This window comes from Piliocolobus tephrosceles, chromosome 5, assembly GCF_002776525.5.
Source record: "Piliocolobus tephrosceles isolate RC106 chromosome 5, ASM277652v3, whole genome shotgun sequence".
Lineage (NCBI taxonomy): Eukaryota > Metazoa > Chordata > Mammalia > Primates > Cercopithecidae > Piliocolobus > Piliocolobus tephrosceles.
In genome coordinates this window covers 166,633,720-166,650,786 of record NC_045438.1, presented here as the reverse complement: position 1 = coordinate 166,650,786, position 17,067 = coordinate 166,633,720, and the positions used below count along the sequence as shown (strand labels likewise).

The following is a 17,067-nucleotide window of genomic DNA, read 5'->3' as shown; positions in this document are numbered from 1 at the left end:
AGTGGGCGCGCGAGCGTCCCCGTGGACACACACAGGCACACGTGCACACACAACACACAGAAACTTATTTTGACTTTTGCCAAAATACCTTCAGAATTTTTAGGAAAAATTAAATTATGCTTATGGCTAGAATTTCTATCTGAACACTCTTCTGCGGGATTAGACGTAAGGGGGTAAATACACTTAAATGTGTTTGACTGAAATTTCCATTTTAAAAATAACATTTCAAATAGGTCTTTCAGGACCACTCAGCTTATTTTATTTCTTTAGAAACAGTTCGCTGTGTTAGAATGGTCTCAAAAAAGTCCTATTTTTAGTCATGTCAAAGAAGGCAAGGGCTTGCTAAAAATGTAAGGAGAAAATATGACTGTTGGTTAATGGTGGATCACTTTAAACACCGGCCCGGGTCCCCTGGTGCTTGTTTTGTTCCCGGCAGGAATCCGGGGATCAGTCAGGGCCTCTCCTTTTACTAGAGCGAGAGCCAAGAATCTGCTCTTTTCTTCTCCATCAGACTATCTGTGGCCTTTGACCTATCAATTTCTAGGCATTTCCTCTAAAGTTCATATTGTCCCAGACTCCAGTCTGGGAATGAGAAGAGAAAGGATATACAACTCCAGATTTATTTGTTATTACTGAATAGTTTACTGGTTTCAACAGAGGGATAGGGCTTTGTTTAAATTTCCACTGAGCATAATTAATGGTTATTGACTGGTAAATGAAGAACAGGTGACACTCTGGATTAGAAGATAAACGATCCTGTGTTCTGGTGTGATAATGGGTTAGTAATTCACCACAAAGCCGAGGCTGAGTGCGTCCCGTTGTAATGCTAGATCATGTCCAGGAGACAAAGGCCCCTGTGTGAGAAGGACGCAGCCATCCGCCTCCTTATACAGCTGCACACGTTGATGTGCTCCATTTATTCTCTGATGGATGGCACAACTGAGGCAAAAGTTCACCCGTTCTCACCTTCCTGTTCACATGCTGGACCACATGACCCATGACATGGCCAGGCCACACTCTGTGAGCAAATCGCCACCCAGCTTTGACTTCTGACTAGAGAAACAGCGTTGAGGTTACATGGTTTAGAGGTCAGTCTTCTCTCTTTGTCTCTCAAGGAATGAAGAAGGAAAAAGACAGTCTGCCTGCATTCCTCTGGTGTCCTTTGAGGATGTGACTGACTTGTCCACTTCCTCAAACACTTATTTACTTTCAGTCCTGACCTGATTACCAGTGCACATGAAAAAAGTCTCCTGTTTTTTAATCCATCTCACGGAGAGGAAAGCAAATCAGTTAAGGAATGTGCCAGGGCTTCAGATTCTTTAACATAAAAATGTCCCTTAATTGCCAAAAAAACAGTGCAGTTTTCAAATCATGTCTTGCATTCATTTTGCTTTTAAGCAAATGAAGTTTAAGGGAAATCTGACTCCATACCATTGACTTTTGATGGCCAAGTCAAGACAGGTCTAAATATTACTTAAATTTGGACATGTACTATTTTGTTAACTATATAATCTATCTGTTCTACAAATCCAATTTGGAGAAGTCAAAATAAAACTTTAATTTTATTTATTTATTTATTTATTTAGACAGAATCTCGCTCTGTCGCCCAGGCAGGAATGCAGTGGCATAATTTCGGCTCACTGCAACCTCTGCCTCCAGGGTTCAAGCAGCTCTCCTGCCTCAGACTCTCGAGTAGCTGGGATTACAGGTGCGCACCACCACACCCAGCTAATTTTTGTATTTTTAGTAGAGACGGGGTTTCGCCATGTTGGTCAGGCTGGTCTTGAACTCCTGACCTTGTGATCTGCCAGCCTCGGCCTCCCAAAGTGCTGGGATTACAGGCGTGAACCACCGCTCCCTGCCTATAAAACTTTAATTTTAAAATGTCAGATAAAAAGACCCCTCTCTCCCAGTATCCCATTTGGTAATTTGAGGGGTGGATGCGGAAGTGGTTTGGGAGGCTCAGGGAGGCCGCTCCTCTCGGGAAGCTGCCAGCTCAGTGGCTGTTCAGAGCTGGACCAATGAAGGAGAACACTCAAAGTGCGTCACCACAGCCGACTGACTACACCTGATTCCATGCATGCCTTCTGTGGTGGGGTGTGTGTTTGTCTTAAAAATCTGGATTCTACAATTGCTTCCACCTCGACGTTAACCTGCAGTTCAGTATCCAAGACACAAACACTTATTAACTGAGCTGGCATCCATGAATAACAAGATTTGTTAATGAAGGTTATGTTTAACTATGTCTATGTGACTGCTACTTTTTCACCCTGGTGCTTTTGTGCTTTACGTGCTACTGTCACAAAAATCTTAAAACCACACACACACACACACGCACGCACACAGACACACACAATTATGTATGTATATGCATTTCAGGGGAGAACATGTATGAAATAACTCTAATAAAAATCATGGAAATTAAATTTCCAGAGAAAGGATGCCCAGTGTGGACCCATTCATACGCATTTCATCTCTAACCATGTAGTAGCTGTTTCCATGATGGCAGCCTGATACTTAGATACGCATTTCATCTCTAACCATGTAGTAGCTGTTTCCATGATGGCAGCCTGATACTTAGTTTGAGTCAGGACCTCCAGTAGTTTTGTGGTCAGGCAGGCCTTATTCTTTGTGGAATCCACATCGGTAGGTCTTAGGTCTTTGGGTTAGTTTTAATTAATAAAACTATACTGACAAAAACAAACAGTGTAAAACCAAAGTCTGGCCTCATGGCTATCTCTATGTCTATTTTCTTCCTGGGCCAAAACGCTGTGTCAATGGATTCCTTAGATTAAGGGACTTCTAGACATTTTAAAGACATGATGTTACTGAACAGAAAAAAAAAAAGATAATAAATTAATAAAAGGACCAAAAATAAAAGAACACAACCCAGAAAGCCATATAGCTCTTGCTTTTTTCTTTGCTAACATATCATTCTATATCGACACCATATGTACTGAAAGAAAGAGGCAATGTCAAACTTCGTTTTGCCCTCTATCTTTTAACTCTAACTGACGAGTGTATCCGTGTTGACGAGGAATTATTTGACTGGAATGTGCTATGTCCGGTAAAGGATATAATGTACTATGTACGTTAATGGATTTTTAGGTCGGTTGATATGCTAATGGATTATAATGTCCTTTGGATTCTTGAATAGTATGTGTTATAGTTGAGTTGTCTAGTAGGGTTCTTGCTTGTAAGCATGTTCTGGACGGGGTTCTAGTAAATATGTAATGTTATGTTTTATGTGCGGTGAACTACTTATAGTACTACATAATATTCATGTTGGCTAGCAGTAATGCACGAACACAGCTACAAACTTCATGTTGGGGTTAATGTTCCTCTTCCCTAGAAACCATATAAAATCGAACAGCTCCTAGTCTTGTGTTTATCATTCTGAATCAGTTTTCTAGGATATTATCTGTTCTTTAAATTTGCAGATTCTAGTTATATATTTATTTCTTCTATTTATCTTTGAATATATCTTATCTCTTCTATTCCATTTCATTTTCATGTACACCAATTATGCATATGTTATATCTCTTTCATTCTATCTTTTACATCCATCACCTCCGAGCTAACGATGTTTGGGTTTTGTTTCATATTCATTTATATGATTTCCTCCAGCCTGCTCACCTGATTGTTTTAGTAAAATTTACTTTATATTTTGTTGCTCATATGGTTTCAATTTCTGTAAGGGTTTTTTTCTCTTTCATACTTTTCCTGTTTACTACCAGCTTGCTTTTTATCTTTCTGTGACTTTATTTAAGCTAGGAGACAGATAACTTTTTTCTTACAAAGCCAGATAGTACGTATTTTAGGTTTATGAACCATATTGTCTCTGTTTCTCTGCTGTTGTAGCACAAAACAGCAACGGACAAAACGGCATCAAGTGGGTACGACTGTGTTCCAATAAAACAGTTACAAGGCCCATGGACTATAATTTGCCCACCTTTGCTTTCAGCAAACTTAACAAAAATATGTTGCCTGTAATTTCTTTGACTCTACAGAGAACAATTACCCAAGCTCCAGCTGCTTATTTTTTTGAATGACACCCCTTATGATATGCACCATGCATCTGTTTTGCTTATGTTCCTTTTCTTCTTCTTGCAACCCTTTCCCCACTCACACTCAAGCGTAGATTCTGGGGTAGTGCCTTTCTACTTATTATACTTGAACAAGGCTGGCTGTTTGCTGAAGAATCTTGGGAGGGGGAACACGAAAGTACACTAAGGATAGCCTGCAGCTTTAATTCAGGCTTCTCTCAAAGCTCTCCCACCAACTTCATTGCATGCTTTGCCCCAGGACATGGCTGCCACAATTTCTCAAGATTTTGCTGGTTAGTGTGATTAGTGGAAAGAAGCACATGAATTGTAGGGCTGCCCTAGTGCTATCTGGCGATGTTTGCTTTCACTCTGCCTTCACCCCAGATCACAATCTGCAGTGTTCCTTGGCTAGGAGGCTAGGAGGCTATGCCAGTGACAATAAAATTGGCTTCTGGCTACATGTGGTGGCTCACACCTGCAATCTTAGCACTTTGGAAGGCTGAGGCAGGCAGATATCTTGAGGTGAGGAGTTTAAGACCAGCCTGGCCAACATGGCAAAACTCTGTCTCTACTAAAAATACAAAACTTAGCTGGGCATGTTGGGAGGGGGGGCACCTGTAATCCCAGCCACCTCGGAGGCTGAGGCACAAGAATCACTTGAACCCCAGAGGCGGAGGTGGCAGTGAGCTGAGATTGTGCCACTGCACTCCAGCATGGGCGACAGAGACTTTATCTCAAAAAAAAAAAAAATTAAACATTAAAAAACAGAAATTGTCTTTTCCTTCAGCAACACCTTCTTGCCATTGTGTAGTGTACTAGTGGGTATCTATGAGGATATTTTCCACTTCTTTCTAATAGGTAATATTATTTTATGGGATTTTTAGGACTGAAATTATTTTGCGCAAAATTCATAGCCTGTGTGTATAGTTCCTAACATCTGCTCTAAATTTTCTTCAAATTTCATGATATCTGTCTCAAATACTTTTTCATTTCTTTGTAGACAGGGTCTTACCTGTCACCTAGGCTGTAGTGCCGTGGCATGATCATAGCTCACTGCAGCTGCAAACTCCTGGACTCAAGTGATCCTCCAGCTTCAGCCTTCCAAGTAACTGGGACTACAGGCATGCAACACCACACTTGGCTAATGTTTTTTATTTTTAATATACAAAAACAGTAAAAATGTATGTATGGGCTACATTGCTCCTGGCCTCAAGAAATCTTCCTGCCTTGGCCTTGCAAAGTGCTGGGACTAAAGGAGTGAGCTACCAGCCTCAAATTATTAATACCTCATATTTCAAGTTGTGCCTGATTTCATTGTTATAATGAAGAAGAAGTTTTCTCTTAGCTTTATTTTATTATTTTTCTTGATTTCAGAGGGTTTCAAAAAAAGGAGTGCTGAATGAAAATGCCCTTATATTCAGCCACTTAAAAATGTATTTCTTGAAGATGGCTGAATAGGAACAGCTCCGGTCTGGCGTTTCCAGCGAGATCAACGCAGAAAGCAGGTGATTTCTGTATTTCCAGCTGAGGTACCTGGCTCCTCTCACTGGGACTGGCTGGACGGTGGCTGCAGCCCACAGAGGGCGAGCAGATGCAGGGTAGGGTGTTCTCTCATCTGGGAAGCACAAGGGGTGGGGGAACTCCATCTCCTAGCCAAGGGAAACTTTGAGGGGTTGTGCCATGGGGAACAGTGGATTCTGGCCCAGATACTACGCTTTTCCCATGGTCTTTGCCACCCCCGGACCAGGAGATTCCTTTGGGTGCCTATACCACCAGGGCCCTGGGTTTCAAGCAAAAAACCGGGCAGACACTGAGCTAGCTGCAGGAGTTTTTTTTTTTCATACCCTAGTGGCACCTGGAACACCAGTGAGAAAGCACCATTCACTCCCCTGGAAAGAGGGCTGAAGCCAGGGAGCCAAGTGGTCTAGCTCAGCGGATCCCACCCCCACAGTGCCCAGCAAGCTAAGATCCACTGGCTCGAAATTCTGGCTGCCAGCACAGCAGTAGGAAGTCGACCTGGGACACCGGACCTTGGTAGGGGAAGGGGCATTGCCATGACTGAGGCTTGAGTAGGCGGTTTTCCCCTCACCGTGTAAACAAAGCCAGCAGGAAGTTTGAATGGGGCGGAGCCCACCACAGCCTGGCAAAGCTGCTGCGGCCAGACTGCCTCGCCAGATCCCTCCTCTCTGGGCAGAGCGTTTCTGAAAGAAAGGCAGCAACCCTAGTCAGGAGCTTATAGATAAAACTTCCATCTCCCTGGGACAGAGCACCTGGGGAAAGGCGTGACTGTGGGCACAGCTTCAGTAGACTTAAAACGTTCCTGCCTGCTGGCTCTGAAGAGAGCAGTGGCTCTGCCAGCACAACGCTCGAGCTCTGCTAAGGGACAGACTGCCTCCTCAAGTGGGTCCCTGACCCCTGTGCCTCCTGACTGGGAGACACCTCCCAGCAGGAGTGGACAGACACCTCACACAGGAGAGCTCCGGCTGGCATCTGGCTGGTGCCCCTCTGGGATGAAGCTCCCAGAGGAAAGAACAGGCAGCAATCTTTGCTGTTCTGCAGCCTCCGCTGGTGATACCAAAACAAACAGGGTCTGGAGTGGACCTCCAGCAAACTCCAGCAGACCTGCAGCAGAGGGGCCTGTTTTTTCATTTGTTTGTTTATTTGAGATGAAGTCTTGCTCTGTTGCCAGGATGGAGTGCAGTGGCGCGATCTCAGCTCTCTATAACCTCCGCCTCCCAGGTTCAAGCGATTCTCCTGCCTCAGACTCCCGAGTAGTTGGGATTAAGGTGCATGCCATCAGACACAGCTAATTTTTGTATTTTTAGTAGAGATGGGGTTTCACTATATTGGCCAGGATGGTCTTGATCTCCTAACTTCATGATCCACCTGCCTTGGCCTCCCAAAGTGTTGGGATTATAGGCATGACCACCCACGCCCAGTCGGGACTGACTGTTAGAAGGAAAACTAACAGAAAGGAGTAGCATCAACATCAACAAAAAGGATGTCCACACAAAAACTCCACCCAAAGGTCACCAACATCAAAGATCAAAGATAGATAACTCCATGAAGATGAAGAAAAACCAGTGCAAAAAGGCTGAAAAATTCCAAAAACCAGAATGCCTCTTCTCCTCCAAAGGATCACAACTCCTCGCCAGCAAGGGAACAAAACTGGATGGAGAATGAGTTTGACAAATTGACAGAAGTAGGTTTCAGAAGGCAGGTAATAAACTCTTCTGAGCTAAAGGAGCATGCTCTAACACAATGCAAGGAAGCTAAGAACCTTGAGAAAATGTTAGATGAACTGCTAACTGGAATATCCAGTTTAGAGAAGAACATAAATGACCTGATGGAGCTGAAAAACACAGCACGAGAACTTTGTGAAGCATATGCAAGTATCAATAGCCGAATCAATCAAGTGGAAGAAAGAATATAAGAGATTGAAGATCAACTTAATGAAATAAAGCGTGAAGACAAGATTAGAGAAAAAGAATGAAAAGGAACGAACAAAGCCTTCAAGAAATATGGGACGATGTGAAAAGACCAAGCCTACCTTTGATTGGTGTACCTGAAAGTGACAGGGAGAATGGAACCAAGTTGGAAAACACTCTTCAGGATATTATCCAGGAGAACTTCCCCAATCTAGCAAGAGAGGCGAACATTCAAATTCAGGAAATACAGAGACCACCACAAAGATTATCCTCAAGAAGAGCAACCCCAAGACACATAATTGTCAGATTCACCAAGGTTGAAATGAAGGAAAGAATGTTAAGGGCAGACAGAGAGAAAGGTCGGGTTACCCACAAAGGGAAGTCCATCAGACTACCAGCGGATCTCTTGGCAGAAACCCTACAAGCCAGAAGAGAGTGGGGGCCAATATTCAACATTCTTAAAGAAAAGAATTTTCAACTCAGAATTCCACATCCAGCCAAACTAAGCTTCAAAAGTGAAGGAGAAATGAAATCCTTTACAGACAAGCAAATGCTGAGAGATTTTGTCACCACCTGGCCTGCCTTACAAGAGCTCCTGAAGGAACACTAAATATAGAAAGGAAAAACTGGTACCATCCACTGCAAAAACATGCCAAATTGTAAAGACCGTCAACATTGTGAAGAAACTGCATCAACGAATGGCCAAAATAACCAGCTAGCATCATAATTACAGGATTAAATTTACACATAATAATAGTAACCTTAAATGTAAATGGGCTTAATGCCCCAATTAAAACTCACAGACTGGCAAATTGGATAGAGTCAGACCCATAGGTGTGCTGTATTCAGGAGACCCATCTCATGTGCAAAGACACACATGGGCTCAAAATAAAGGGATGGAGGAATATTGACGAAACAAAATGGAAAGAAAAAAAAAAAAAAAAAAAAAAAGCCAGGGATTGCAACCCTAGTCTCTGATAAAACAGATTTTAAACCAATAAAGATCAAAAAAGACAAACAAGGGCAATACATAATGGTAAAGGGATCAATGCAACAAGAAGAGCTAATTGTCCTAAATATATATGCACCCAATACAGAAGCACCCAGATTCATAAAGCAAGTTCTTAGAGACCTACAAAGAGACTTAGACTCCCACACAATAACAGTGGGAGACTTAACACCCCACTGTCAATATTAGATCATTGAGACAGAAAATTTACAAGGATATTTAGGACTTGAACTTAGCTCTGGACCAAGCAGATCTAATAGACAGCTACAGAACTCTCCACCGCAAATCAAGAGAATATAATGTATTCTCAGGACCACACTGCACTTATTCTAAAACTGACCACATAATTGGAAGTAAACACTCCTCAGCAAATGCAAAAGAATGGAAATATAACAAACAGTCTCTCAGACCACAGTGCAATCAAATTAGAACTCAGGATTAAGAAACTCACTCAAAACTGCATAAATACATGGAAACTGAACAACCTGCTCCTGAATGACTACTGGGTAAATAACAAAATTAGGGCAGAACTCAGTAAGTTATTTGAAACCAATAAGAACAAGGATACAACATACTACAATCTCTGGGACACAGCTAAAGCAGTGTTTAGAGGGCAATTTATAGCACTAAATGCCACAGGAGAAAGCAGAAAAGATCTAAAATCAACTCCCTAACATCACAATTTAAAAGCACTAGAGAAGTAAGAGCAAACAAATTCAAAGGCTAGCAGAAGACAAGAACTAACTAAGATTAGAGCAGAACTGAAGGAAATTAGAGACATGGAAAAACCTTCAAAAAAAATCAATGAATGTAGGAGCTGGTTTTTTGAAAAGATATAAATAAGTAGACTGCTAGTCAGAATAATAAAGAAGGAAAGAGAGAAGAATCAAATAGACACAAAATAAAATGATAAAGCGGACATCACCACTGATCCCACAGAAATACAAACTACCATCAGAGAATACTATAAACACCTCTATGCAAATAAACTAGAAAATCTAGAAGAAATGGAAAAATTCCTGGACACATACACCCTCCCAAGACTAAACCAGGAAGAAGTCAAATCCCTGAAGAGAGCAATAACAAGTTCTGAAATTGAGGCAGTAATTAATAGCCTACCAACCAAAAAAAGCCCAGGACCAGATGGATTCACAGCTGAATTCTACTAGAGGTATAAAGAGGAGCTGGTACCATTCTTCCGAAACGATTTCAAGCAACAGAAAAAGAGGGAATCCTCCCCTAACTCATTTTATGAGGCCAGCATCATCCTGATACCAAAACTTGGCTGAGACACAACACGAAAAGAAAATTTTAGGCCAATATCCCTGATGAACATCAGTGTGAAAATCCTCAATAAAATCCTGACAAACCAAATCCAGTAGCACATCAAAAAGCTTATCCACCATGATCAAGTCAGCTTCATCCCTGGGATGCAAGGCTGGTTCAACATACAGAAGTCAATAAACGTAATCCATCACATAAACAGAACCAATGACAAGACCCACATGATTATCTCAATAGATGCAGAAAGGGCCTTCGATAAAAATCAACACCCCTTCATGCTAAAAACTCTCAATAGACTAGGTGCTGACTGAATGTATCTCAAAATAACAACAGCCATTTATGACAAACCCACAGCCAATACCATACCGAATGAGCAAAAGCTGGAAGCATTCCCTTTGAAAACTGGCACAAGACAAGGATGCCCTCTCTCACCACTTCTATTCAACATAGTGTTGGAAGCTCTGGCCAGGGCAATCAGGCAAGAGAAAGAAATAAAGAGTGTTCGAACAGGAAGAGAGTAAGTCAAATTGTCTCTGTTTGCAGATGACATGATTGTATATTTAGAAAACCCCATTGTCTCAGCCCAAAATCTCCTTAAGCTGATAAGCAACTTTGCAAAGTCTCAGGATACAAAATCAATGTGCAAAAATCACAAGCATTCCTATACACCAATAATAGACAAACAGTCAAATCATGAGTGAACTCCCATTCACAATTGCTACTAAGAGAATAAAATACTTAGGAATACAACTTACAAGAGATGTGAGGGACCTCTTCAAGGAGAACTACAAACCACTGCTCAAGGAAATAAGAGAGGACACAAAGAAATGGAAAAACTTTCCATGATCATGGATAGGAAAAATCAATATCGTGAAAATGGACATATCGCCCAAGGTAACTTGTAGATTCAATGCTATCCCCATCAAGCTGCCATTGACTTTATTCATAGAATTAGAAAAAACTACTTTAAATTTCATATGGAACCAAAAAAGAGCCCGTATAGCCAAGACAATCCTCAGCAAAAAGAACAAAGCTAGAGGCATCACATTACCTGACTTCAAACTAAACTGCAAGACTACCATACCCAAAACAGCATGGTACTAGTACCAAAACAAATATATAGACCAATGGAACAGAACAGAGGTCTCAGAATTAACACCACACATCTATAGCTGTCTGATCTTTGACAATCTGACAAAAACAAGCAATGGGGAAAGGGTTCCCTATTCAATAAATGGTGTTGAAAAACTGGCTAGCCATATGCAGAAAACTGAAACTGGACCCCTTTCTTATGCCTTATACAAAAGTTAACTCAAGACGGATTAAAGACTTAAGTGAGCCCTAAAACAATAAAAAACCTAGAAGAAAACCTAGGCAATACCATTCAGGACATAGGCATGGGCAAAGACTTCATGACTAAAACACCAAAAACAATGGAAACAAAAGCCATAATTGACAAATGGGATCTCATTAAACTAAAGAGTTTCTGCACAGCAAAAGAAACTACCATCAGAGTGAACAGACAACCTACAGAATGGGAGAAAAATTTTGCAATCTATCCATCTGACAAAGGGCTAATATCCAGAATCTATAAGGAACTTAAACAAATGTACAAGAAAACAACAACCCCATCAAAAACTGGGTGAAGGATATGAACAGACACTTCTCAAAAGAAGACATTTATGTGGCCAACAAACATATGAAAAAAACCTCATCACTGGTCTTTAGAGAAATGCAAATAAGAACCACAATGAGATACCATCTCACACGAGTTATAATGATGATCATTTAAAAAGTCAGGAAACAAAAGATGCTGGAGAGGATGTGGAGAAATAGGAACGCTTTTACACTGGTGGTGGGAGTGTAAATTAGTTCAACAATTGTGGAAGACAGTGTGGCAATTCCTCAAAGATCTGGAACCAGAAATACCATTTGACCCAGCCATCCCATTACTGGGTACATACCCAAAGGATTATAAATCATCCTATTATAAAGACACATGACCATGAATGTTTATTACAGCACTATTCACAATAGCAAAGACTTGGAACCAACCCAAATGCCCATCAGTTATAGACTGCATAAAGAAAATGTGGCACATATACACCATGGAATACTATGCACCCATAAAAAAGGATGAGTTCATACCCTTTGCAGGAAAATGGATGAAGCTGGAAACCATCATTCTCAGCAAACTAACACAAGAATAGAAAACCAAACACCACATGTTCTTACTCATAAGTGGAAGCTGAACAATGAGAACACATGGACACGGGAGGGGAACGTCACACACCGGGACCTGTCGGTGGGTGCGGGGCTAGGGGAGGGAGAGCATTAGGAGAAATACCTAATGTAGATGACGGGTTGCTGGATGCAGCAAACCACCCTGGCACATGTATACCTATGAAACAAACCTGCACGTTCTGCACGGGTATCTCAGAACTTAAAGGATAATTAAAAAAAAAAGTTATTTCTCCATATATCCATTTTTAAAGCATGACATCTGAAAAGATAAGCACCAAACCTGTATAACTTGCTGGATACAGTGTGCAGCATAATACATTCTGAATGAGCACATAAAGAATTACCATAAACAATATATACCCCAATTATGTGACCATGTAAATAATGTATGAAAGAACCTTAATGAAAAATACACATATAAATAAAGGCTGTTTCACTGTCTGCTGATGCTTAACAAGCCATCCCAAAGCTTCATGGCTGCAGCTTTTTGTTCCTTTTTTTTTTTTTTTCTCTGAGATGGAGTTTCGCTTTCGTCTCCCTGGCTGGAGTACAATGGCGCGATCTCGGCTCACTGCAACCTCCGCCTCCTGGGTTCAAGCGATTCTCCTGCCTCAGCCTCCCGAGTAGCTGGAATTACAGGCACCCACCACCATGCCCAGCTAATGTTTGTAATTTTTTTTTAGTGGAGAGAGGCTTTCACCATGTTGGTCAGGCTGGTCTTGAACTCCCGATGTCAGGTGATCCGCCTGCCTCGGCCTCCCAAGGTGCTGGGATCACAGGCATGAGCCACTGTGCCCGGCTGGCTGCAGCCTTTTGATTGTTTGCGATTCAGTGTGCAGGAACTCAAGAGGGTTGAGAGGACACAGTTTCTCTCTGCTCCCGGTGGTGATGGCTACGGGGGGGTCTGACTGGGCCAGTGGGGCCAGGATGGCCTCCCTCACAGGTCTGGCGCTGGGTACTGGATGCACCCCAGTTCTCCTCCACGTGGTCATTCTCCAGCTAAGCATTCTAAGATAAGCGTTCTGTCATTGTTCATTAGTCTAGTTGATGCTTCTTTACTTGGTGGCTGCTTCCAAGGTGGCAAAACAAAAGCCGCAAAGCATCCTAAGGCCTTGGCCTGGAAGCTATTCAGTTCACTTCCTCCACACACACTGGCTACAGGATCAGCCCAAATTCACACAAAGGGGAAACAGACTCTCCCCCTTAAGGGAGGGGTGGTAGAGTCACACTGCAAAAGGGCATGCAGGATGGGAGGGGTTACTGTAGCCATCTCTAGAAAAAAATCTACCACAAAGAGCTATGATAACTGGGACATTAGAGCTGTGATAACTCTAATGTCAGCTGATTGTTTCAGTATAGCAATGAAGTTATTATTCTTGACTCTGATATAAACATTGCTTCAGCTTGCAGTTTTTATGTCAGCTCCATCTATCTTTAACATTGTGCAGCGATAGGTTTAAATGAGGGCAAAAATAACTCACAACACACACACCTGGGATATGGAAGCTCACTTTCAGGTCACCCTAATCTAACGAATGCTCTGACTGGCCCTAACACCACTACAGTCGCAACCTACTTCCCAGAAGTGGTTGTTTCCTGGAGCGTGCCAAGCCACCTACTTCAGCCAGGTGTTTCCAATTATCTTCTGTCACTCGGATACCTGGGTAAGCCATTCTAGAATTAGTTCCTGGTCCAGTAGGAACAACATAAAAGCTCTGGGCATGCAGGAGGAAGTTTCTTCACACTCATGACCACCTGATCCTGCATCTTCATGCTCTTGGCTCCTGACTGTGCTACCTCAATCTATTCCTGGGAAGCCATTATGACCTTTCTATGACCTTATTCTTCAAGCTAGTCATCCTGACCACCTGATTCTGCCTCTTGGTCCAACTCTGACTTTGGGAATTTAACCTCTGAACTGATTCTACGCCCACTAGAATACCTAGAATAGGTCCTAAGATCATCACAGGTCTCTTGGTTCAAGTGTTGACAATCACCGTTACCAGCAAACATCAACTTATGGACGTCATAGTGCGTGCATTAAGGTGGGTGTAGACAGGGCTTGAAGGATTAGTCTAAAACAGCACAGCCCAATAGAAATATAATGTGAGCCACATGGAATAATAAAATTTTCTATCAGTTGCATTGAAAAAGTAAAAAGAAAAGGTGAAGCTACTTTTGATGTTTTATTTAATCGAATATATTCAGTATGTTACCATTTCAATACAAAATATGATTGAGATATTTCACATTCCTTTTCTATGTACCAAGACTTTGAAGTCTAGCCTGTCGTTTGTCCTCACAGGGCATCTCAGTTCAGAAGAGGCACAGTTTGAGTGCTCAGCAGACACACAGGGCTGTGGCTACCACGCTGGGCCGTGTGGGGCTACAGAGCCAGCCTTATGTTCCAGAGGGCGAGTGGACCTTGCTATGTGACACCCTCCCCTTAATCCTGTTTGCCCATCCTGCTAAGACACTCTGCCGGGGCTTCTTGGAGAAGGCCTCGTACTTTCTTCACAGCACAGCTGGAGGAATAATGGCCCCTCCTCCCTTCTTTGTCATTATCTCTACCTCCTGACTTCTTCAGTAGTGATTTCATCAGTGATGACAACTGGGAAAGAGTGAGTGTTTGAAAAGTAGTACAACTAGCTCCTGATATACCGGCACTTGACATTTGCATGCCTGCCTGCCTCATCCATCCACAAATGGGCACTCATACCACACTCCCTCCCCAACTGGAATACCTGGGAGTAAACACCTGAGAAACCCTTTGGAGTCTGGTGAAATGCAGTGCTGAAGAGGGGGTAGGTGTTCTCAAACGTTAGTGTGCATGAGAATCACCTGCTAGGCTAGAAGTGTGCACTGCAATCCTCTGGAAGATTAGAATGCAGGCTGCTGGCCCCTTGAGCCCTGGAGGTTCAGATTCAATAGGCCTGGGTGGAGCTGGAGAATGTGCAAGCTGAAGCAGGGGCTGCTGATCTGGGAAGCACGCTGAGAAACTCTGTGGCTGGAGCTCAGGCTGGGAATCAGAAACCCACATCTAAACTCCAGCCCCACTACTCACTGGGTGACTTCTGGATTACAGGCGTGGGGGCTCATGCCTGTAATCCCAGCACTTTGGGAAGCTGAGGCAGGTGGATCACCTGAGGTCAGGAGTTAGAGACCAGTCTTTTCTCAAATAATAAAAATAAATAATAATAATGCCTACCTCAGGGGCTGTTTTATTTATTTATTATTATTTTTGACACGGAGCCTCACTGTGTCACCCAGGCTGGAGTGCAGTGGCACGATCTCAGCTCACTGCAACCTCTGCCTCCCGGGTTCAAGTGATTCTCACGCCTCAGCCTCTAGAGTAGCTGGGACTACAGGTGTGCGCCACCACGCCCAGCTAATTTTTTCATCAGGATGATGACAGTGATGATTACACATCTTGAGGTTACTGGTGCCTGGGAGAATGTGTAGTTCATCTCCACAATCAAACTCTTGCACCCATAAATAGCATGGGGAAGGAAGACTAATAGGGTGGAGTGTATTAAATCCTGATTATGTTAGTCAAAGCCACAGAATTTAATAGCTGGAAGGGGCCTTAGAGGTGTTCTCATTCAATTCGACAAATGTTAAAGATGAAGCAGCTGAAACTGGAGAGATTAAATGGTTCACCTGAAGTCATACACCTGCTAAGTGTTAGAGCTGGGGCTGGAACCTCAACTCCCGTTCCTGTATTCTTGCGACTGCATGATGCTCACGTGCATTTTTCTCATGGCTGTGTCTAGAATACGTTTTCTTGTTGATACTCTCTTCTACATGTCGGTTACAAATAGCTGTGTGGACTTCTGTGAACTGACCTGGGGACCTGACCAGGCAGGAAATGAATATTTACATTGTGCCTGCTGGTTGCTGGGCACTGTGCTAGAGTCTGGGGATAGACCACGTAGGAAGAGACAAGGAAGGCACTGTGCCTGGCCTATGTGCTTTCAACATTTATAGAGGAAAAAGGGGTTTAAAAGCCCAAATCTGATTTAAGAAATAACTTTTGGGACAGAGGCTTCAGGTAGTTACCAGGGAACTCTCAGGTGTGGCTCCTTCCTAAAACCTTCCTCCTGACCAGACCGTCCCCGCACACTGCTCTTGATGAAGGGGTGAGTCTAACCAGGTGTATTTAAACCAGGGGCCCTGTCCCCGTGCCTACTGCGCCCCAGACCCCCACCCCCCACACCCTTTGGCCTCCATGGATGGAGAGCTAACATATTCTGGGCCAACGGGAGTGTCAGACACTTGTAGTATGAGACACAGAGGCAGAAACAGCGGGAAAGGGTTGAGCACCAAGTCGTGAGACTGTCACCAGCGGCGGGGCCAGCTGGAGCGACTGGGAGGCATGAAGGAGGCCTGTGTGGGCAGCAGGGTGGCAAAGGGAGCCCGTGAGGAGGGAGGGAGTGAAGGAGAGATGTGCAGGCGCAGAGGAAAGCAGACCCTCCTTTCCCGTTCCTGTGAGGTGCCCTGAGGCTCCTTACAATAAATCCCGTTTTCCATGAATTTCTTTCAGTTGGTTTCTGCTCCTTGAGCAAACAACTTTGGATAAAGAGCAAACAGGACTTCTGGACCACGAGTATACGGGACCAGTTGTGTGTCAGCTCTCTATTCAGTGGTAAGAAGGGAGCTCCAGGGGGATGGATAAGTCACTACTTGTTGACCTCAGTATCCAGCGGGAAAGATGGCCTCTTGCCCAGCCAGCCACCAAAATGATGGGAGAGGAGCCAGTGTGAAAGGAGCTGTGGGAACACAGAGGACACAACCCAGTACACCAGAGGAGGAGGGGCACTCAGGGTCCTCGTGAGGGCATCATCAACCCCACCACCAAGGACTGCCCACCCCGAGTACCTCTGGAGATGGCAGGCTAGGACATGTACCATCTTTGTAACTGGGAACCTAGTGTCCCATGCAACTTGTTGGTTAAAACTCATTTCAAACGTGGTTCCCCAGTTTCTTCATTCACAAAAATCAAGATGTCAAGTTAAAAGTCACTCTTCCACTCAGTGCTCTGAAAAATATGCTGAAT

General features: G+C 43.3%; 1 protein-coding gene across 4 annotated transcripts in view; it reads right to left on the bottom strand.

The window, feature by feature from the left end:
- GMDS (GDP-mannose 4,6-dehydratase) overlaps positions 1 to 17,067 on the bottom strand; it is a 628,423-nt gene that overhangs the window by 127,657 nt on the left and 483,699 nt on the right. The window lies entirely within an intron of this gene.